Here is a 25,334-nt window from a genome sequence, read left to right as displayed (position 1 = left end):
CACCAATGTGACCTTTGAATACCAATGCTTTAAGGGGAGGGGGACACCACTGACCACTAGGCACTAATGCTTTTTAGGAAGCGGGGCCAACATTATTGACCATAAATACCTTTGGGGGGAAAGGGGGGGCACCACTGAACACCAATGAATGTCTTTAGGGGAGTAATAGGAAAAGAACACTGACACCAACAGTCAACTCTGTAGAGTGAATAGTCCCTAAGTGACCATCAATGTCTGAAAAGATGGGGAGTGGGTTTCTTTCATTGACCACCAGTTCTTTAGGAGGAGGGGTTCTTTCTCCCACTCATATAAATGCAGATAAATGTTTTATCTGTTTTTTCTTCTATCAAGTTATCCCTGAGGCCTCGTACACACGACCGGATCTCCGCTGGAAACGGTCCGCTGGACCGTTTCCAGCGGAGATTCCTCCTCCGGATTTGGATCCGATGGCGTGTACACACCATCGGATCAAAATCCGTGCAGAATTCCTCCGCGGTGACGTGTCGCGCCGTCGCTGCGATGATGACGCAGCAACGTGCACGACGCTGGAAGGTAAGTACTTCCACGCATGTGTCGAATCATTACGACGCATGCGAGGGAGGGGAGCGGACGGATTGATCCGGTGAGTCTGTACAGACCACCGGATCAATCCGCTGGTCCCGATTCAAGCGGATAGATTTCTTAGCATGCTAAGAAATTTCTATCCGCTTGAAATGGACCGGCCGGACAAATCTCTGCGGATAAATATCCGCTAGGCCGTACAGACGACCGGATTTGTCCGCTGGAACTGATCCGCGGATCAATCCCAGCGGATAGATCCGGTCGTGTGTACGGGGCCTAAGGCTTTAGTTGGACTTTTATTCACATTTATTTATTTGTATGTTTGGATATTCATCATATTAATTATTTGAGTATATTACTTTATGGCACATTATTGAATAAGCGCACCATTCTCCTTTTTTTTCTTTTATATAAATTTTGTATGGGTTCAAATGGTATGAGGTATCGAAGCATTTCCACGTGTACGAGTACTCATGCAAATGCTTAGCATTCAATACCAACATTTTAGGTATCACTGTACGTTAGATAATAAGGGGTATTAAATGGATTCCAAAAAAAACAAGTATAAAGTATGACGCAGGTAGCAAACAGGTTATTGCCTAAATGGCTTTAGGCTGGGTGCACATGGGTCGAAAATGGTCGGTTCCGGTTCGGTAGGACCCACCTGATTTTCGACCTGTGTGTACAGATCCCTGTCCTACAGAAGCCAGTCTCAAGACCAACTTCTGTCAAACGTAAGAAAAAAGGTTTGTCCCAGATAGTTGCCCCAGAGCTACCGGTGAATCTCATCCCGAATACATATAGTAAAGACATGTTCCTCAAATTGGAATTTTAAATAGACCACAGGCAGTAATGTATAAAAATTGGTACAAATTTATTAGTGAATATACAAAAATATTTTTTTTTTAACACATAATCAAACACAAAAAAAGTATTAAATTGGAGAATAATAAAAACAAACACATAAAATTGGTATAAAACCAGCTGAGAAAGAAGCCCAGGGACTGTCAACCAACAGAGCATCTGTCAAATGAACATGCTGGAAAATCAGCATCCGATCAGTGCTGACAGCCAATGGCTGCCAGCGCTAATCAGTGTGTTCTGTCAGAAAACAGTAGATCAGCGGGGAGATAGCCACACCAGCATTGCTTGTGTTAGTGCGACGATCTAGAGCAGGGATATGCAATTAGCGGACCTCCAGCTGTTGCAGAACTACAAGTCCCATGAGGCATAGCAAGACTCTGACAGCCACAAGCATGACACCCAGAGGCAGAAGCATGATGGGACTTGTAGTTTTGCAACAGCTGGAGGTCCGCTAATTACATATCCCTGATCTAGAGTATACCCTGCATAACAATCAAAGAAGCTAGGGAACACTAGATACAATAGATAAGGGAGATAACGTGAGGTGGTTACTTGGTAAGGAATGGTTAGACAAGGAAGAGAAGGTAGTGTAGGAGACTGTTCAATTGTAGGAGCAAACCTGTTAGGATGGGGAAGAGAATTTGAGGTCATTAGGGCTACTCTTTAAATGGGATGATCTTATAAGTGAGCATAAGCAGGTATTTGGTTGAGCAGAGAAGATGGAAATATTTGTGTTGGATAAAGAATATGAGAACAGCTTTAAAGACACATTTTAATAAGTTTGACCTTCAGGCCGATGTGAAGCCAGGAAAAAGATTGACAGAGAGGAGCAGCAAAGGAAGAGAGGTTAGAAGAACATGCAAGTCTTCCAGTAGCATTCATGATTGATTACCAAGGTTAAAGTATATTGTAGTAGTGAAAGTGTTAGATTATGAGGGCAAGGACTAAGAGTTTAGTGGCCTCTAGAGTTATGAAGGGAAGCACTTTGAGGATGTGCAAGTGGAAGTGTCGGGACATGTTCTAAATGTGGGGGAAACAGGATAGCGCTAAGCCAAGGGAGACACCAAGGAAGGAAACTTGTACATTAAACAGAATACTGTGTACAGTTAGTCGATGTCAATGTGAGAAGTGCTTTATGGTGAAGAAGGGAACGTAGTTACCTCACTCTCATGTTGTTTATGTTTTAGAAACCTTTCAGACATTCAAGAAGAAATGTCTACAAAGGCGAGGTGCAACAATTTTTAGGACAGTGGGAGACAGGTCAGGAGTGGTAGATCTGGGCATCATCTGTATTCAGGTGGTATTAGAGCGGGCTCTGAGTGGGTCCTATCGGAGCGGCATTGAAAGGCCCTGGCTGGGTGATTAGCCACAAGCACTTTTGACCTTCAATTATAGAGGGTCCCATAGAGCTGGTAAACGGACAGTTTTACTACACACTGGTGGTGCTCCATTTAAGATCTCACACTTGGTGACGGACGGTGACTACATTTTTGATATCCCAGTCACATTTAAGGATTTTGTTTTAATTTGAATTATTATTTTTTTAATCTATTTTTCAGCATATACTTGATGGTCGTTTATTGAATCCTAAAAATTGTTTTCACTTGGACTGCATTTATCTGCTGTGTATTTTTGCATCAAATATGTGCACTTTATTCATATGCTATGTTTATATCCATTATGTATAGCGCCACTCTTTAAGATTTGAATGAGTTAAAACTATAGCTTTGATTTATATTAGATTAAATCCTTGTTTATGCCAGGTTTTCGCCAATTTCATTATGCCATATGTGGAGCTCTTTACTTGTGACTAAATCATGGGGTTAGTAGGGTAAGGAAAGTATATTTTGGAAGAAGCAACCTTGTTCAGATCAGTAAATGTCTGGATTCAAAGCTTCGTGAAATTAGAATTAGCAAATGAGCAATATTGAAATACGAATCTTAAGCAAATGTTTTATTAATTGTTGGTAGCCAACACAAATAAAACTTCAGCTAAAAATGAAAGAGTATGACTTAAAAATTAAGCCAGTAACTGCACATGAGAACATCTAAATCGCTTTCTTGCATTTACATGGTAAGGAAAACTACTCTTAGGCCTCGTACACACGACCGTTTTCCTCGACAGAATCCATCAAGAAACTTGGTGGCAGAGCTTTTCGATGAGAAACACGTTTGTGTGTATGCTAAGAAACCCGCGCATGCTCAGAATAAAGTATGAGATGGGAGCGCACCTTTGGTAAAAGTAGCGTTTGTAATGGAGATAGCACATTTGTCACGCTGTAACAGTCTGAAAAGTGCAAATTGTCTCTTACCAAACTTTTACTTAACACGCAGTAACATGAGATTAGCAAAAGCAGCCCCAAGGGTTGTGCCAGTGGAATCAAACTTCCCCTGCCATTGTATGTGTTGTACGTCACCACGTTTGAGAACGAGGAGATTTTGTCTTGACTGTGTACGCAAAGCAAGCTTGTCGAGTTCCTCGACAAGCCTAACAAGGAACTCGTCGAGGAAAACGATGTGTCTTTTCCGACGAGTTCCTCGGTCGTGTGTACGAGGCCTTATGCGATACAGCTGAAACTCAAAAAATTTTTAATATCGTGCAAAAGTTCATTTATTTTACTAATGCAACTTAAAAGGTGAAACTAATATATGAGATAGACTCATTACACGCAAAGCAAGATAGTTCAAGCCATGATTTGTCATAATTGTGATGATTAGGGTTTATAGCTCATGAAAACCCCAAATCCACAATCTCAGAAAATTTGAATATTGTGAAAAGGTGCACAAGCAGCAGGGATGACCAGACACCTGGAGAGGATTTTCGGGAAAAGGTAATTTAAAAGTGTTGGGGACTTTCACAAGGAGTAGACTGAGGCTGGAGTCAGTGCATCAAGAGGAACACACACAGACGGATCCTGGACATGGGCTTCAAATGTCGTATTCCTCTTGTCAAGCCACTCCTGAACAACAAACAACGTCAGAACTTGCGTCTTACCTGGGCTTAAGAAAAACAGACCTGGTCTGTTGCTCACTGGTCCAAAGTCCTCTTTTCTAATGAGAAAAAAGTTTGCATCACATTTGGAAACCAAGGAGCCAGAGTATGGAGGAAGAATGGAGAGGCACACACTGCAAGATGCTTGAAGTCCAGTGTGACTTGGCACCTGCCCACACTGCCAAAAGCACCAAAACCTGGTTCAATGACTATGGGATTACTGTGCTTGATTGGCCAGCAAACTTGCCTGACCTGAACCCCATAGAGAATCTATGGGGCATTGCCAAGAGAAAGATGAGAGACATGAGACCGAACAATGCAGAAGAGCTGAAGGCTGCTATTGAAGCATCCTGGTCTTCCATAACACCTCAGCAGTGCCACAGGCTGATAGCTTCCATGCCACGCCGCATTGAGGCAGTAATTGCTGCAAAAGGGGCCCAAACCAAGTACTGAGCACATATGCATGCTTATACTTTTCAGAGTTCCGATATTGTTCTATGTACAATCCTTGTTTTATTGATTGCATGTAATATTCTAATTTTCTGAGCTTGTGGATTTGGGGTTTTCATGAGCTGTAAGCCATAATCATCACAATTATGACAAATCACGGTTGAACTATCTTGCTTTGCATGTAATGAGTCTATCACATATACAGTCCTGATCAAAAGTTTAAGAACACTTGAAAAATGGCAAAAAATCATATTTTACATTGTTGGATCTTAACAAGGTTCCAAGTAGAGCTTCGACATGCAACAGGAAGAAATGAGAGTGAGACAAAACATTTTTTGAGCATTCAATTTAATAAAAACAACGAATAAACTGAAACTCAAAAGTTTAGGACCACACCTCCAAAAAAAACTAAACCCCCCCCAAAACAGAAATCCAACTTCCAAACATGAACTCAGTAATGAGTAGCTCCGCCGTTATTGTTGATCACTTCAAAAATTTGTTTTGGCATGCTTGATGCAAGCGTTTCCATGAGGTAAGTGGGAACATTTCTCCAAGTGGTGAAGACAGCCGCACGAAGGCCATCTACTGTCTGGAACTGTTGTCCATTTTTGTAAACTTCCCTTGCCATCCATCCCCAAAGGTTCTCAATTGGATTTAGATCAGGGGAACAAGCAGGATGGGCCAAAAGAGTGATGTTATTCTCCTGGAAGAAGTCCCTTGTCCTGCGGGCATTGTGTACTGTAGCGTGGTGCTGTTGAAAAACCCAGTCGTTACCACACAGACGAGGGCCCTCAGTCATGAGGAAGGCTCTCTGCAACATCTGGACATAGCCAGCGGCCGTTTGACGCCCCTGCACTTCCTGAAGCTCCATTGTTCCACTGAAGGAAAAAGCACCCCAGACCATTATGGCGCCCCCTCCACTGTGGCGCGTAGAAAACATCTCAGGTGGGATCTGCTTGTCATGCCAGTAACTTTGGAAACCATCAGGACCATCAAGGTTAAATTTTTTCTCATCAGAGAATAAAACTTTCTTGCACCTTTGAATGTCAATGTTTGGTGCTCCCTTGCAAAGTCCAAACGAGCAGTAATGTGGCGTTCAATGAGACAAGGTTTTTGAAGACGTTTTTTGTTTTTGAAGCCCTTCAGTCTCAGATGCCGTCTGATGGTTATGGGGCTGCAATCAGCACCAGAAAGGGCCTTAATTTGGGTCGAGGATCGTCCAGTGTCTTGATGAGAGACCCTGCTTATGCAGTTCAGCAACCTGACCACGTTCAAAAAGGGAGAGTTTTTTTGTCTTTGCCATCACAACGTGTGACTACCTGACAGAAAATGACAATGAATCCACATCTTTGCACAGATTTGGCCTTTTAAAGGCATGTGGTCCTAAACTTTTGATCAGCTGAAAAACAGCCTGTTTCAGTTTATTCATTATTTTCAATTAATTGAATGCTCAAAATTTTTTTTGTCTCACTCTCATTTCTTCTGGTTGCATGTTGAAGCTCTACTTGGAACCTTGTTAAGATCCAACAATGTAAAATATGATTTTTTGCCATTTTTCAAATGGTCTTAAATTTTTGATCAGGACTGTATTAGTTTCACCTTTTAAGTTGCATTAGTTAAATAAATGAACTTTTGCAAGATATTCAAATCTTTCGAGTTTCACCTGTATGATTGCAGAAGTGAATAAGTTATGGTGAGGAGTGACAGGTGCTGGACGTATAGTAAGCTGTTAGGAGCCGGTCACTGTCTGACCTCTTGTGTACTTTCCATGTGTAAGCTTCCCTCTCCAATAGACTCACTTCCCTTCACATAGCCCAGACTTTGCAGGACAACCTCTACTTCCTCTCCCACTTTATAGGACAATGCAGCCCATGAGATCATTGACAAGAGGGAAGATAAATGTATGAACACACTGTACAGAAAATAAAAAGTTTACAATATGCCATGTAAATATCTCCCAATTTTCTGACAGAGAAAAATACACCTTTTAATACCATTATTTTTTTCAAACTGTTGCCACAACTCTGGTCAGACTCTGATCATTACAGAGAAAATGGACAGACCATCAATACTTTATTTCCCAAACATGTTTCATGCATTTACCGACATTAACAACAGTCAACGCCAGCTTAAAAAAGGTATAGTATAAAAAACGCGTACCCCGCTCCTCTCCTCTCCAGTTACCTCTTTGCCAACTCTGAACGTAGTATTGGGACATTTTGCGTCGTTTACTGGTCTGCGGGTAAATCACTCTAAATGTCAGGCTCTCGGCGTCTCCTTACAGCCCCACATAGTTCGAGCTTTGCGTGGAAAGTACCCCTTTAGTTGGCAAGAGGAAGCTCTCCCCTATCTGGGCATTTATTTAACACCCACTCTTACTACATTATATAGGAAGAACTATCCCCCTTTGTTTTCGCAAATTGTTGGAGGACCTTCAGAGGTGGTCAAACAAACCCCCGTCATGGTTCGGTAGGCTGTATTCGGTCAAGATGACCATTTTACCTAAGGTGCTGTATTTCTTTAGAACTCTCCCAATAGCTATAGTAAGTATGGACCTCAAGAAGTTCCAAACCAAACTGCTTGACTATATATGGGATCATAGAAGGCCTAGGGTGAACAGGAAAACATTGTACACCCCTTAATTGGGCGGAGGTTTGGGTATGCCGGACCTCCTTAAATATTACCACTCAGCTCAGTTGGCCCAGCTGATCCGATTTCATACGGGTCGATCCAGGCCACTCTGGATGGGATTGGAATCTTCCCTGAACCCAGACAGAGAGATCAGTCACCTGATGTGGCTGAGGGGACGGGATAGGCCATCTGTGCTATGTCCGTCTCTGTCGTTTTCCCTGAGCCTCTGGAATCGCCTAGCAAAAACGTATAGATTTAAGTCATTACACACCCCGATGGCGTCCTTGTTTCACAATCCCCTGTTCACCCCGGGTCTCCGACCCCAGGACTTCTCTTGGTGGATCAATAAGGGTCTATTGAGGATAGCGGATCTATGCGATCACAAGGGAGCTTTGTCAAAATCGGTTCTACAAGAGAAGTATGGCCTTCCGAATGCTGAATACTTTCGTTACGCTCAAATTGCTAATTTTTTAGAGACTTTGAATCGTACTTCTGACCTCTCTACATCTACGGCTATGGAACAACTTTGCAGAACTTTTGACAAACACTCCGGTCACATATCATTAATTTATGGCTTATTGTCCTCCAATACTCAAAAGATGGTTTATATGCAAAAGTGGGAACATGATCTTGGCACGGTATTGGAAATTGCGGAATGGAGTAAACTGGTACAGGGGGCTTCTAGGTCTTATATTAATACCTCTTTAATTGAGGCTAATTACAAAGTGTTGATGCGATGGTACATGGTCCCTGCGCGAATAGCCACTTTTGTTCCGGGGGCGTCCCCGTGGTGCTTCAGGGGGTGCAATGTGGATGGCACCATGTACCACATTTGGTGGACATGCCAAAAGGTGAGACAATTTTGGATACGCACTTATAACTTTATTTATTCTTTAACCCAAGTTAACCTTATTAAGTGGCCTCTGCATGCACTGCTGGGACGCCCGGTAGAGGGAACGTCAAAACACTTGAGAAAACTGATAGCTTTTATATTTGTGGCAGCCAGAATCTCCATTGCTAAGTCTTGGAGAACACCCACTGTCCCCTTTTGTCTTCTGAAATCTAAACTGTCATGGATTATGGTGAACGAGAGGTTGTCGGCCATTCTGAATGATAAAGTCGGGGCTTTTGACAGGGTGTGGGATCCCTGGATCACTTACCTCACAAATGTACATTGATCTGGATCAACGCAAGGACTTTCCCCTTTTTGGGTTAAGGTAGGGATGCACCATCCTTTCTCTCTCTCTCTATCTTTTTTTTCCTCTTCTTCTATCTTTCTTTCTTCCCTTTCTTCCTTCTTCTCTGCTCTACTATTGTAACTTCCCATTGTTACGATGTTAAATCAGCTATAGTTGACTATTGTATGTTGGCCCTCCGGGCCTAGATAGCGCTCCAAATGGGTGACCCTGAGCCGGGTTTGCAGTTATCCCTATTTGGAGTTAGTTCTAGAGGGAGCGCTCAAAGACATAAGATATGCAAATGTTATGTGTATACTTGCAATAATTTGTATCTGCATAATAGTCCTCCAGATGATGACTGTGAGTGCTTTTCTCCCCCCCCTTTTTTTTGTTGTATACCCCTCTTTTCCTTTTTTTGAAAACTCAATAAAAAATATTGGAAGCGAAAAACACGTACCACATAAATACACTAATGGGCTATTTATGCTGAGGCACAGAGGAAAGACTGGGCCTCATACACTGAGACACAGAGGAGAGACTGAGGCCTCGTACACATGACCGTTTTCCTCGACAGAATCCATCAAGAAACTTGGTGGCAGAGCTTTTTTGCCGAGGAAAACGGTCATGTGTATGTTTTTCATCGAGAAAATTGTTGTGGAACTCGATGAGAAAAAAAGAGAACAAGTTCTCTTTTTCCTCGTCGGGAGTCTCAATTTCCTCGTCGTGTTCCTCGTCGGGCTGGTTTTCGACGAGAAACACGTTCGTGTGTATGCTTAGAAACCCGCACATGCTCAGAAGGGTGGTGCCAGTGGAATCAAACTTCCCCTTTATAGTGCCATCGTACGTGTTTTACGTCACCGCGTTTGAGAACGACGAGATTTTGTCTTGACAGTGTGTACGCAAAGAAAGCTTGTCAAGATTCTCGACAAGCCTGGCAAGGAACTCGTCGAGGAAAGCGATTTTTTATTTACGACGAGTTCCTCGGTCGTGTGTACGAGGCCTAAGCGTCATATATTGAGACACAGAGGAAAGATTAAGCCCCATACACTGAGATACAGAGCAGAGACTGAGCGTCATACACTGAGATACAGAGCAGAGACCAAGCCTCATATACTGAGATGCAGAGACCATAGGCATGTGCACAGGGTGTGCCAGGTCTGTTTAGAGCCCTGATATTTCACCAAAGCCCCCCATTATTCGTAATAAATTGTAAAAAAAAACTTCCCTCTTAAAGTTAGGGTACATGTTATACGCCTGTGCATGTTATACGCCGATAAATACGGTAATAAAAATAAACTACTGACACCAATCTCTGCTCTACTGACCCCATCCTCTGTCCACTGCTCTAGTGACACTGTCCATTGCCATACTGCTATATTTTTATATATATATATATATATATATATATATATATATATATACATACATACAATAAATATATATGTAACACTACCCCCGGAGGAGCTGCTGGTTGTTTTGTGTGGCACATTTACCTCGTGGCTCTTCCGAATTCCTAGGGGTGCATGATGCATTTAGTAGAAGTAAAGGAATGTCCACAACAGGTGCTCTATGCTGTGCTCTTTATTACCCAGCCGGGTAAAAACAATAAAACTTGTGGTGAGGAAAGTAAAGTTGAAAGAAGAAAGGAGAATAGCAAATTCAGGCGTGATGATAGGGAAACAGTCCTACTCCCAAGCGTAACACTTCTCTGCGCCACTCCTGCTTGAGTGGGATTAGTGTACCCGGACAGGCCTCTCTCACTGACCTGGCAGCCGGAGTATCACTCGGACAATTGTAGGATAAAGTCTCTGCCACAGACCCTCCTTGGTGAAGCTGCGGTAGAAAATTAGAAAATCCGCAGCTAAAAGCCCCATTCTATCAGTCCGTGTGAAAGGGGCCTTAAACATGTATCTGTCTTGCCAACTATGATTTTTTTGTGTTTAACCACTTCCATACAGGGCACTTATACACCTTCCCGCCCAGACCAATTTTTAACTTTCAGCGCTGTTGCACTTTGAATGACAATTGCGCGGTCATGCTACACTGTACCCAAATTAAATTGTTATCATTTTGTACCCACAAATAGAGCTTTCTTTTGGTGGTATTATATCACCTCTGGGATATTTATTTTCTGCAAAAAAAAATGACAATTTTTTTTGAAAAAAATACTTTTTTTTGTTTTTCTTATAAAACATTGTAAATAAGTATGTTTTCTCCTTCACTGATGGGCACTGATGGTACTGCACTGACGGGCACTGAAGAGGCGGCACTGATGGGCACCGATGAGGTGGCATTGATGGGCACTTATATGCGGCACTGATGGGCGGCACGGATGGGCACTGATAGGCGGCACGGATAGGCTGCATGGATGGGCTTGGATAGGCGGCACAGATGGGCACAGATAGGCGGCACGGCTGGGCACGGATAGGCGGCACGGATTGGGCACGGATAGGTGGCACGGATGGGCACGGATAGGCGGCACGGATGGGCACTGATAGGCGGCATGGATGGGCACTGATAGGCGGCATGGATGGGCACTGATAGGTGGCACGGATGGCCATAGATGGGCACTATTATATGTGTTGTACTAATGGATGCCAATCAGTGCCAAACAATGCCTGCCAATCAGTGATGCCCATTGTGGGCACTGATTGGCATCCATTGCGGCACTGATTGGCATCCATTTTTTGTGTCCTTCTCATCCCTGGTGGTCTAGTGGGCATCCCTGGTGGTCCAGTGGGCATCCCTGGTGGTCCAGTGGGCATCCTCGGGGGGGCTGTGCTGATAATCGATCAGCACAAACCCCCCTGTCACAGGAGCAGCCGATCGGCTCTCCTCTACTCGCGTCCTGTTTGCGGTCACGGACCTTCAGACCCACGGCTGGGCACTTAAAGAGGACGTACAGGTATGTGCTTGTGCCCAGCCGTGCCATTCTGCCGACGTATATCGGCGTTAGGCAGTCCTTAAGTGGTTAACAAGTTCCATACAAATCACTTAGTACCACAAATGTTACATGCTTCTGTATTCACTAAAAGGGGTGTCCTGGAAGGTGGGTAGGGAGTGGAACCCGGTCCTTTACCTACATATTGGTCCAGGTCTTAAGTGGTTAATGGTAACAAAAACAGCAGTAAAATAGATCCCCTGCAGCCAGCAACAATAGACCCCCCCCCAGCAACAATAGACCACCCACAACAAAATACTTCCTCCAACAATTAACCTCGGCAGCAACAACAGATCTCCCTTCAACCAGCATCAATGGACCACCTACAATAAAATACCTTCATCTGCAAAAAATAGACCACCTGCAGCAATAAGAGATCTCCCCACCGCCAGCATCAATAGACCTTCCAGCAGCCAGCAACAATAGACCTCTCCCTCAACAGTAGATCCCCCCAGCAACAAAGACACACCCCTAGCAACAATAGATCCCCCACCAGCAACAACAGTTGCAAAAGCCCCATACACTGAGGACAGGAGGTAGCATATCATCACTTTTGCCAAAAGAGACCTATACTAGATATTAGCTTGTGTACATGTATATTCACGGTCCACACGTGGCTATAACATATCCTTGTTCTTATCATCCAACACAGCATGGTGAACCCCACCCTGAACATCACACGTCCATGGAAACTATCAGCCCAGCCCATCTGTGTGCTACAGTATTTACATGGAAAGATAATAAAGTGATGTTCTGCAAGACCTGGACAGTGGAGGGAGTAATAGAATTCTAGACATAGAGATAACTCAGCAAGATGCCATGGCCATGGTGCTTTGTTTTCTGGGTGGCATGGCCAATTTTAATGCATGTCTATATACACGTGAAAGGAAAGACTCCAATACAGATAACATGCACACTTGTTACATTAGGTATGCAAGCCTTTGACTTTTATTCCCAAATGGTTAATATGCTTTCCTTGCAGCACTGGGTTCTTGGATTCAATCCCACCAAGGACAAAGTGTGCATGGAAATTGCATGATCTCCCCTTGTTTGTGTGAGTTTTATGTGGCTGTCACCCAAAACTAGACTATTCAGTTCTCATAACTGTCGGGTGAGTCTGCATTAATGTGTCAGGGGTGGATTTAAATCGGTTTGCGCCCCAGATAAATACAACAAAATATGTTGAAATCTTTTTAATATAAGTCAAGGCACAAAGCATGTTCACATACAATGATGTCATTTCATTAATGTAGGCAAGCCAGAGTGCATTTACATACGGCAATGGCACTTTTACTTGATTTATGATCTTTGGAATAATATCAGGCATATTGCTGTTGTATCCAATAAGTCTCAATGCTTCATTTTATCGGTGCGGGACAGAGAGTAACAGCTAAAATCTGATTGGCTGTTACAGGCAACAGCGCTGGGAACTAATAGTTTATAGAAATATATCTTCTGAACAGAAACATATAAAACTGTCTAATACAAATCCCAGCATGGCCATAAGGATGCAGACAAGTACCAATCAATGTGGTCATTCAGGGGTTAATAATAGCTGTCGGAAATCAAGTATTAATAATTAATAAAGTATGAGGTCACGATTTCCGCGAACAAAATGAAAACAACAGGAATACATATATACACAGTATTGATCATAAGAGATGCTGTGACATGTGTACACATATATAAATGGCTTTGTCATTGCTGATCATGTGTTGTCACACATAGCTCTGTCTTGGATGTCCCCTGTGGTCCCCATCACACTTCACCATTATATACTCTCCCTCTGTACATCACCATACACATATATTTCTGTACAGTATTTCGCCCATAACTATAATAAACATGGACATCCTTAGAACGGCTATTTTTTTGCTAGCCGCCCGCCATAGGTAAATTGTAGGATTAGGATGCGATCAAGACAAAACATGAAGTGGTAGAAATAGATTTCCAGCATGCTGGATAATCCATTGCAACACTGGCATGTAACATTGCACTGAAGTAACGGCATGACCGCAGTTTAGAGGATATCCAAATCATATGCCACCTAATTGTCCAGTCGTATGCCGCGTACACCTGACCGTTTTTCGGGTTGTAAAAAATTAAGGCCCAGATTCTCAAAGGGCTTATGACGGCGCAACGCAAGCCCTAATCTGGGCCGTCGTATCTATGCGACTGATTCTTAGAATCAGTTCCGCATAGATATCCATTAGATCCGACAGGCTCTTACGCTGTCGGATCTTAAATGCAATTTTTTTTTTGCCGCTAGGTGTCGCCTCCGTCGTTTTCCCCGTCGAGTATGCAAATTGGCAAAATACGTGAATTCCCGAACGTACGTGCGGTCGACGCAGTGAAGTTACAACGTTTACGTTAGATTTGCGACGCGTAAAGTTGCCCCTGCTATATGAGGGGCAACCAATGTTAAGTATGGCCGTCGTTCCCACGTTGAAATTTTAAAATTTACGTTGTTTGCCTAAGTCGTCCGTGAATGGGGCTGGACGCCATTTACGTTCACGTCGAAACCAATGACGTCCCTGCGATGTCATTTAGCGCAATGCACGTCGGGAAATTTTAGGGACGGCGCAAGCGCATTACGTTCGGCGCGGGAACGCGCCTAATTTAAATACTATACGCCCCCTACCCGCCTAATTTGAATTAGGCGGGCTTGCGCCGGGTGATTTACGCTACGCCGCCGCAACTTTACAGGCAAGTTCTTTGTGAATAAAGCACTTGCCTGTAAAACTTGCGGCGGCGTAACGTAAACCAGATACGTTACGCCCGCACAGTTTTACGCCCAGATACGAGAATCTGGGCCTAAGTTTTTTTTTAATGTCATTAAAAACGATCGTGTGTGGGCTCCAGAGCATTTTTCACAATGTAAAAAATGGGCATTAAAACTTTCGAACATGCTCTAATTTTTCCCAACGTTTTTAATATTGTCATTTTTAACGTCGTAAAAAATGGTCGTGTGTGGGCTTTAGCGACGTGAAAAAAACGTGCATGCTCAGAAGCAAGTTTTGAGACGGGAGCACTCGTTCTGGTAAAACTAGCGTTCGTAATGGGGTAAGCACATTCATCCGCTGTAACAGACTGAAAAAGCGCAAATCGTCTTTTACTAACAGGAAATCAGCAAAAGCAGCCCAAAGGGTGGCGCCATCCGAATGGAACTTCCCCTTTATAGTGCCGTCGTACGTGTTGTACGTCACCGTGCTTTGCTAGAGCATTTTTTTTTCACGATCGTGTGTAGGCAAGGCCATTTTAACGATCGGGTTGAAGAAAACTTTGTTTTTTTCTATACCATTAAAAATTTAATTTTTAACAACCCGAAAACCGGTCGTGTGTACACGGCATTAGGCTCCATTCACATCAATGTGTTGTTTTCATGCTTTTTTTGCAGAAACGCAGGACATTATTTTTAACATGCGTTCCTAAGGAACACGTTCACATCAATGCGTTTTTGTGCCTCTGCAATTTTTGGAAAGGGTCAGAGACTTTTTTTTTTAAAAACGCAATGGAGAAGCAGCAGAAAAACATGGGGTAGATCCACAGAGCGAGTATGCCGGCGTATCTACTGATACGCCGGCGTACTTTCAAATTACCCACGTCGTATCTTTAGTTTGAATCCTCAAACCAAGATACAACGGCATCTGGGTTAGATCCGACAGGTGTACGTCCTCGTACGCCTTCGGATCTAAGATGCAATACTTCGGCGTCCGCTGGGTGGCGTTCACGTCGTTTTCCGCGTCGGGTATGCAAATTAGCTATTTCCGACGATCCACGAACGTACGCGCGGCCGTCGCATTCTCTTACGTCGTCTCTAGTCGGCTTTTTCCGGCATATAGTTAAAGCTGGTATTTTGCGGCGTATAGTTAGAATTGCCATGTTAAGTATGGCCGTCGTTCCCGCGTCGAAATTTGAATTTTTTTTATTTTTTGCGTAAGTCGTCCGTGAATCGGGATGGACGTAACTCACGTCTAAGTTAAAAAAATGACGTCCTAGCGACGTCATTTAGCGCAATGCACGGCGGGAATTTTCGGGACGACGCATGCGCAGTTCATTCGGCGCGGGGACGCGCTTCATTTATATGAAACCCGCCCCCTAATCGCCGATTTGAATTCCGCCGCCAGAGATACACTACGCCGCTGTAACTTAAGGCGCAAATTCTTTGAGGATTCGAAATTCCGCCAGGTAAGGTACGGCGGCGTAGCGTATCTCTGATACGCTGCGCCCATCTATTTCTCTGTGGATCTACCGCCATGTTTTTACCTCAATTTGTGTTTTTAAATCTGCCCAACAACAAATTTTCAAAAGAAAAAAATAAAGCATAAAAAAACGCAAAACACAAATCGCAGCAAAAATTAGGCAAAATCGCTTTAAAAGAAAAAAAACTGCAAAAAGCAATGTAGAAACGCTGAAAAGCAAATTGCATAGGTGTGAATGGAGCCTAAGATAAAAGTATTAATATTGCACAGAGAAGATAGATCATTAATATTAAAATTGCACAGAGAAGATAGATCATTAATATTAAAATTGCACAGAGAAGATAGATCATTTGGTACGTATGTGCTAATATTTTTCTTTAAATCTATAGCTATTCTTGTTTTCTCTACAGCATCCATAACATACAGCATATACTAACCCCTCTACACGGCACATGGCTGATAATGCATTTGTATTGTGTCCTGTTGAGAAATTCTAATATAAACTTGCCATATACATTCCATCTCCTGATCATAGGACATACATGCTCTGCAAGCTCCCATCATATCCCCCTATTCTAGTTCTCCATCCAGAACAACATCTCTTCTGCACACCCCCACAGTCCTGTCACTGAGCCTTGACCCATGTGGTCCCCTCTCTGATCAGACCCCCTTAGCCCCCCACAGCCAGGACAATGCACCTTATTCGAATAGTTGGGTGTCTCCTGCAGGTGCAGTCTCTTTCTGAGGTCTCGTCTGTGTTTCGCAGATATCCAGGCGGTCTCCCACTGCCCCTCCCTACACTCAAGAGCAGTACGATGCAAAGAACTGTCCTAGGGAGGGGATGTACAAGGAGTGCACAGGGTGTCAGTCTCTTCAGAGTAGAAAGGCAGGCAATGAGCCAGGCATAGAAAGAGGTGTTTATGGCGGCGGAAAGTGCAACAGATGCAAGAGTGACAAAGGAAGAGATGAAGGGAAAGAGAAAGCAGTAGAGGTCAGCATCACACAAAAATGGAGAGAAGAGAGATAGCAGGAGGGAGGAGTACAGAACAGGCAGAGGAGACAACCTTCAGGAGGGGAATGATGAAACGGATATATACTAATGGGACGCACTACGTCTCTGTGGGCTGACATTGATATTACGATACATTAAAAGGTTTTGCAGCTTCCTAGTCCATTAACTGCAAATGCCAGGGCGTAACATTGCAAGCTGATGGTGTGCAGAGACATGGTTTGGGCCCCCCTATATGTCACTACTGCCTTGTATATATGGATACCTCCTTACATCCGTATAATCTCATAGTGTACTGTCACCCACATCAGACCTCTTTCCTGTTCTCCGACACCTTTGTATCAGGAAAAGGGAGTCACCGCTCCAGGTGGGTCCTCTAAGCAATCAAGAACCTCTCAGGAAACCAAGGGTGCCGGCAATGCACTAGGCAAATGGTAGAAACTTCAAAAGGATGGACAGCCGCACTCCGAAAAAAACTCTTGAGTTGTCTTTATTTGTAAAATCAATAGAAAATGCACTACAGGAAAGCAGCAAAAATGGGGAAAAAACAGCCTACGCGTTTCACACTGTCTCAGTGCTTATTCATCAGGATGTATCAGGACTTTGTATCAGGACTTGGGTTATCAGCAGACAGTAAAAAGGGCCCTAAACTACCCTTCCATCACTGGCCATTTGAGCACAGATGGGGCTCCCTTGCACCATTAAAAACAGGCTAGGTCTTTTGGCCCATTTGCAAACATAAGCTGCAGATGGGTCAAAATCATAGACGTGCACATAGGGTGTGCTGGATGTGCCTGGGCACACCCTAAAAATGTGCGACAAATAAAAAACATGTCATACTTACCTGCTCTGTGCAAGGGTTTTGCAAAGAGCAGCCCGGATCCTGCTTTTCTGGGGTCCCCCGGCGGCGCTCCTTCATCGAGTGCCCCCATGGAGAGCAGCATTACATGGGGGCACTCATGCGGGTGCGCTCCCGAGTCCTGCTGCTGCGTCTATTGACACAGACAGCAGGACCCGGACCCGCCCCCTGGCTTCTGTGTCACTGGATTTGATTGACAGCAGAGGGAGCCAATGGCTCCTGCTTCTATCAATCTATCCAATAAGGACCCAAGACAGCGACTGGAGCTGCTGGGCTCGTTCTCGTCACTGGAATGATCGGGTTCAGATAAGAAAAAAGGGGGGGGGCTCTGTGAGGCAGCTGCAGCCTCAGAGGGTTTTCACCTTAATGTATAGATTGCATTAAGATAAAAAACCTCAAGACTTTACAACTCCTTTAACCGGTTAAGACCCAGACCAATATGCAGGTTAAGGCGATTCGGCACTGCGTCGCTTTAACTGACAATTGCACGGTCATGCGACGTGGATCCCAAACAAAATTGGCGTCCTTTTTTTCCCACAAATAGAGCTTTCTTTTGGTGGTATTTGATCACCTCTGCGTTTTTTATTTTTTGTGCCATAAACAAAAATAAAGCGACAATTTTGAAAAAATTCAATATTTTTTTTATTTTTTGCTATAATAAATATCCCCCCCAAAAAAAAATGTTTTCCCCTCAGTTTAGGCCGATACATATTCGTCTACCTATTTTTGATAAAAAAAATCGCAATAAGCATTTATAGATTGGTTTGCGCAACATTTTGAAAATAGGGGATAGTTTTATGGCATTTTTATTAATATTTTTTTTTTTACTACTAATGGCGGCGATCAGCGTTTTTTTTTTTTGTGACTGCGACATTATGGTGGACATATCGGCCACTTTTGACACATTTTTGGGACCATTGTCATTTTCACAGCGAAAAGTGCTATAAAAATGCACTGATTACTCTGAAAATTACAATGGTAGTGAAGGGGTTAACCACTAGGGGGCGCTGTAGGGGTTAAGTGTGACCTCATGTGTGTTTCTAACTTTAGGGGGGCGGGGCTGGACGTGTGATGTCAGTGATCGTCGTTCCCTATATCACGGATGTCACGGAGCTTTGGAGCGTGCTGCTCGCGACCCATGGCTGGGCTCTTAAAGGGGACGTATATATACGTCCCTGTGCCCAGCCGTGCCATTCTGCCGATGTATATCGTTGTGCGGCGGTCCTTAAGTGGTTAATAATCAGATAAAAAGCTGTCACCAAAATGAATGTATATACAACCTGTTCAGAAGTGATTAATAAATAAATTGTATCATAAAATGTCCACAGAAATAATGGTGAAAGATATGTGATTCCAACTGCCAAGAATTGAAAATGGTTAAAGACTCCCTCCCTCCACCATAGAGGCCAGTCCCCAACACCCAGATAAGATGTCCTCTTACTGGAATTCAGGGACCCCCTGGGGACAGGCAGGTCAAACAGGCTTATGGGGACTTTCCCCTATAGTAAAGCTGCAGCCAGGTCCCACCAGCCACAGGGACGATATCTCAGCAAATATAGTGGATGCCACCGACTCAAAAATGTGATAAATATGGCTAAAGAACACTAAATAGTGTAAAACTTTAAGACAGATTCTTTACTAAAAGAGGCGTATTACTCACAAAAATAAAAAGAACATGCACATGTCTACAACAAACAATCCTGGTCACAAAAGATGGCATCCTCCTTCACTTCCGGGTAGCGCGATGATGTGACCAAGCTGCTCCTCCCAATGCATTTTGTCACTATAGGACACCATGCCATGGAAGAAGTCCTATAGTGATGAAACACGTAGGGCGGAGCAGCTTGGTTTTCCAATCGTGTGTACGGGGCTTAAGGGTTGATTTCAGATTGCTATAAATGCCTATTTCTGATTGGTTCTCTTCAAGCCATCATATACCATGTCTGATACCTTGAAATATTGTAGAAACAAATATAAATGTAGTCTCGCTTCTAGAGACTAATCTTGGCAAGACTGGCAAAGGGGAGCATGGGGAAAATCCCTTGGGGCCATTATTTGTTTATGACTCAGAGCTGCGCTGTAGATGTGGCAGAGCCTTCATCTGTAGGGCATATACCGTAACTGTGCAATAAAACATAACACACACACACAGTATATTGCATCACGATTTACTGTATCTTTTTTTTTTATAAATGGAATTTACGGTATAGTTTTTAGTGCAGTGATTGTCTTATATACAGTATATGTTATTTTACAAATGTCACTACAGTTTTTGTGAGGAAAAAAAGTTATAACCATGTGTAGCGCTACCCCCTCAGGAGCCGCTGGTTAGATTTGGGACGGCATGATTATGTTACCACTGTGATGTGTCTAGGGATGATGATGAAGGAGAGGATGGTGATGAGAGCGAATGACGGAATGTCCAGACAGCAGGGTGACGTTTTCTGTGCTTTTATTTCTGGTCCAACATGACCAACAGTCAACTCAAGGTAGATAGAATAGGTTGGTGAAAAGAGAGAACTTGCAGATTCAGCCCTTTAGATAAGCGAAGCAGTCCTGCTTCAGGATAATGGCTTTTGCTTTGTCGCCACTCCAGCCGGAGTGGGTGTAGTGCCCCTGGACAGGTCCCTCTCACAGGCCTGGCAGCCAGGGTGTCACTTAGAACTTCTGGGAAGGAACAAGTCTCTGCCACAGACTTGGCTATAGTGAGATTTAGGTTTGCAGTGGCTCTAGTAAGATTTAGGTTTGCAGTGAGACCTCATGAACATGGACGATAGAGCGAATCCTCCCAGTAAACACAATTTCGCCTGAATCTTCCTCAGGTAGACTTGTTAGCTTGGGGTCACCGACTGACAGTTTGCAGCATACAACCTGTCAGTGTCCGGTCACCCAGATCCCCAATGGTTCGTCTGAGCCCTGTTGGATCACCTGCCTCCGGGTTCACCTCAGACCAACTCCCCACCGAACAGCACAACTCACTTGGGATCTTCTTAATAAGAGGTGGGGGACCCAGTAAGTCACTGGGGCCCCTTGGCAGCATTGGTCGCTCCGGGCCATGAGGGCCCAGAGTCAGGAACTCCGCGTGGCACGTGCGCCCCAGCCTGGTAGGCCATATCGCCGGGGCCCATGATGTGCGCACACCCTAAAGGTGGGTGCCGCACCTGGAACCAGGAACGGGCGAAGAACCCCACACAATGGCGTCTGTCACAGAATTACCCTCCCCCAGCATGCCCCGCGAGGGAAACACTCCTCTCATTGGCTGCTGGAGAAAGGCGCTCCGCCTGGACCCCTCTGGCGCCACCTGCTATCCAAAGATGGGAAGGTATCCTTGGAACACATTCTGACACCACAGGACAGCTCAGGACTGACAGAAACCCAATTTAACAGATCAACACGGATGAGAGCATGGTAACTCTCTCATCCCCCAACTAAATTTGATAGTGCACCTGTACTGAAAAGTACACAGGTGCTACACAAGTCTAGCCTACAGGTGAATACAATTGCTGAACTATTTTGACAACACCTCATTACCGTAGCCATAAACGTCATTCCTCATAATCCTCATTTATAAAAAAAAACACGTAACTCCCAGACTGCCTCTGCCAGAAGTAGCTTTCCATGGTTTCTGATACAAATTCCAGACCTTTAGTCTTAGAATGATCGTGCATGGGCAAAACATCATTTTTTGTCTTCTGAAAAACAACCAAAAAAAAATTCGAACATGCTTTAATTTTTTATGTCATTTTTTAAAATGTCATTTTTTGTGTCACAAAAATGATCGTGTGTGGGCAAAAATGACGTTTTAAACCCGCACATGCCCAGAAGCAAGTTATGAGATGGGAGGTAAAACTACCATTCATAATGGAGTAAGCACATTCATCATGCTGTAACAGACAAAAAAGCACAAATCATCTTTTACTAACAAGTAACCAGCTAAAAGCAGCCTCAAGGCGAATAGAACTTCCCCTTTAGAGTGCCGTCACTTTGTTCATCATTTTTCAAAAATGATGGTGTGTTGGAAAAATGACATTTTTTTTCATGATAAAAAATGACATTTTTTTTCATCACAAAAAGTGATCGTGTGTACAGGGCATAATAGTCTGGGATTAAAAATGTAAATTTGTAAGCATTCTTTGAAAGAGCTGCATAAATAGGATAGATCCATGAAACAATTTATAATAATTGTGGCCTTTGAGAATTATAAGGACGTTGTTGACATAAATGTCATGAGACCCACACCTACAGAATACAGGATATGTGATTTCAGACGTGTGATATTTTCCTCTGTTTAGTAGCAGCCTGGAATGAGGAGTAGTGAATTCCTACACTGGGTGAGGATTTGCTGCCCTGCCCAGCACAGAGACGGTCAGCTCAGTGGGTCAGGATCTTCCACCCAGGTCGGATGATGTTGTATGTACAGCTAAAAACATTCTGCAGGAAAACTGATTATGTGGATGTATTACAGTGGCTCTCGTGAATATTGGGTCCTAAGTATCACAGTATTCTTTATAAGGACTGTCTGTGCTGCCTTGCACTGCACTTGAAATTGACAGTTGGAGAATTAGGGCTAGATTCAGATAGATTAGCGGATCTATCTGATTTAAGATCCGCCGCCGCAAGTTTTAGTGGCAAGTGGGTAATCCACTAAACACTTACCTCCAAACTTGCGGCGGCGTATCTTAAATCCCCCGGCGGAATTCAAATTTCGCGGCTAGGGGGAGTGTAGCATTTAAATCAGGCGCTTCCCCGCGCGCGATTTAACTGCGCATGCGCCGTCCGCGAATTTTCCCGGCGTGCATTGCTCCCAATGACATCGCTAGGACGTCATTGGTTTCGGCGTGAGCGTAACTTGCGACGAGCGGTTTTGTGAATCGACGTACGCAAACGATGTAAAAAAAAAACGGGAACCACGCCCATACTTAACATTGGCTGCGCCTCATAAAAGCAGGGAAAACCCTTACATAAACTTCGTAAAAACACTGCGTCGGGCCCGCGTACGGTTGGAATTGGCGTATTTTGCTGATTTACATATTCTCGGCGTAAATCAGTGAGAACGCCCCAAGCGGACATTTTTAAATTGCAGTTAAGATCCGACGGTGTAACACAGTTACACCTGTCGGATCTTAGGCATATCTATGCGTAACTGATTCCATGAATCAGTCGCATAGATACGACCGGCCTAACTCAGAGATATGACGGTGTATCAGGAGATACACCGTAGTATCTCTATGTGAATCTAGCAATTAAAGTTTTGTAGGATAAGGAGGTATACACAGTGGTGTAGGAACAGGGGTAGCAGGGGTTGTGGTTTCAATCTGGTCTCTGCTATTGGGGGACTCATAAGAGCTATTTAGCACCACCCAAGTTTAGAATGAAATGATTTTGCTTAGAGAACTAGAGAAATAATGTGAAAGGGATTACAGGAGGTTTGGGGGCTTATGCCGCGTACAGACGGTCATTTTTTGTGATGAAATAAAATGACATTTTTAAAAATGTCAATTAAAATGATCGTGTGTGGGCAAAATGTCATTTTATGTCTTCTGAAAAATGACAAAAAAAAAATTCGAACATGCTCGAATTTTTTGTGTCGTTTTTCAAAATGTCATTTTTTGTGTCAATGAAAATGATAGTGTGTGGGCAAAACGACGTTTTTAAACCCGCACATGCCCAGAAGCAAGTTTTGAGACGGGAGGTAAAACTACCATTCATAATGGAGTAAGCACATTCATCACGCTGTAACAGACAAAAAAGCACGAATCATCTTTTACTAACAAGTAACCAGCTAAAAGCAGCCTCAAGGCGAATAGAACTTCCCCTTTAGAGTGCCGTCACTTTGTTCATCATTTTTCAAAATGATGGTGTGTATGCTACATCGTTTTTGAAAATGAAGTTTCAAAAATGTCGTTTTTTTTCATCACTTCAAACGTCATTTTTTTTTCATCACAAAAAATGACCGTCTGTATGGGGCATTAGGTGAAGAGAAGGAGATATGAGGGCCGATATTAGGTACAAGAGGTTGCAAGGTGAGTGTGTTATCTATGGAGGGAGTTCTAGGGAGTGGGGATGTTAGGTCTAGAACAATGAAACAGTCTCATAACCTCCCATTGGGGCCCAGGTGTAACAAGCTATACTAACAATACAGACATTGGATATTAAAAAAATGGAAAAATAAGGCCCACTGACTCATAAAGACTTAAACAGTGTTAATTTCGTTGACTAAAACGACTAAAACATTTTAGTCGACTAAATGAATACTAGTTTTGTCAACTAAAATACGACTAAAACTAAAACAATTGAGATGATTAAAATACGACTAAAACGAAAATGGCATTTTAATCAAAAGACTAAAATGGGACTAAAACTAAAATGGCATTTTAGTCAAAAGACTAATACTAAAACTAAATTAAAATTTGACTTCAAAATTAACACTGGTCTGTAGTGCATGTTCCATCCCTTAAAGCGGATGTGCCACTAAAAAAATATATTAAAAGCCAGCAGCTACAAATACTGCAGCTGCTGACTTTTAATATTAGGACACTTACCTGTCCTGGAGTCCAGCGCCGTCCGCAGCAGATGACGAGCGTTCGCTCGTCACTCTGCTGCCCCCCCCCCCCCCCGCTATCCACTGTGAGGGAACCAGGAAGTGAAGCGCTCCGGCTTCACTGCCCGGTTCCCTACGGCGCATGCGCGAGTCGCGCTGCGCCCGCCGATTGGCTCCCACTGTGTGCTGGGAGCCGAGTGTTCCCAGCATACAACGGGGGACGGACGGGAAGTAAGGAAAAAACCCGTCTTTTGCCCGTATCGTGTGGCCGGAAGTGGGTGCAGATACCTGTCTGTAGACAGGTATCTGCACCCCCCTCCCCCCTGAAAGGTGTCAAATGTGACACCGGAGGGGGGAGGGTGCCGATCAGCGCGACTTCACTTTAGAGTGGAGATCCGCTTTAATACCTTAACAAATAACATATGAGATTTTTCACTCCAGCAGTATATAATGAGTTTGGATGTTGTAGAGAAATGTCAACTAATGCATTACAATTTAATTACACCCATTCGATTTTAGACGACTAAAATTAGTTTTTAGTCGACTATAATGTAGTGGAGATTTTAGTCGATAAATACGACTAAAAACATTGTAGACTAAAATGGGACTAAAACTAAAATGCTATTTTAGTCCTAAGACTAATGCCCTGTACACACGATCGGTTCATCCGATGAAAACGATCTGATGGATTTTTTCATCATATATCCGATGAAGCTGACTTTCATCAGTCTTGCCTACACACCATCAGTTAAAAAAACGATTGTGTCAGAACGCAGTGACGTAAAACACAACGACGTGCTGAGAAAAATGAAGTTCAATGCTTCCGAGCATGCGTTGACTTGATTCTGAGCATGCGTTGATTTTTAACCAATGGATTTCCCCACAGACGATCGTTTTTTTCTATCGGTTTTTTAACCATCAGATCATTTTAAAACAGGTTCTAAGTTTTTTCACCGATGGGAAAAAAAACTGATGGGGCCCACACACAATCGGTTCGTCTGATGAAAACGGTCCATCAGACCGTTTTCATCAGACGAACCGATCGTGTGTACGCGGCATAAGACTAAAACTAAATTGAAATTTTCTGCCAAAATTAACACTGGACT

General features: G+C 43.5%; 1 protein-coding gene across 8 annotated transcripts in view; it reads right to left on the bottom strand.

The window, feature by feature from the left end:
* DMTN (dematin actin binding protein) overlaps positions 1–25,334 on the bottom strand; it is a 96,185-nt gene that overhangs the window by 53,333 nt on the left and 17,518 nt on the right. Inside the window, exon 1 of one of the 8 annotated variants that reach the window (XM_040346144.1) lies at positions 16,518–16,823. The exons of 6 other annotated variants lie outside the window; for them this stretch is intronic. The gene's annotated coding sequence lies outside the window, so the exon portion shown is untranslated. Of the gene's footprint in view, positions 1–16,517; positions 16,824–25,334 lie in introns of those variants that run through there. One more of the 8 variants, XM_040346139.1, reaches the window with a different exon arrangement.

This window comes from Rana temporaria, chromosome 3 (genome assembly GCF_905171775.1).
Source record: "Rana temporaria chromosome 3, aRanTem1.1, whole genome shotgun sequence".
NCBI lineage: Eukaryota > Metazoa > Chordata > Amphibia > Anura > Ranidae > Rana > Rana temporaria.
This window is presented reverse-complemented; position numbering and strand designations above follow the sequence as displayed.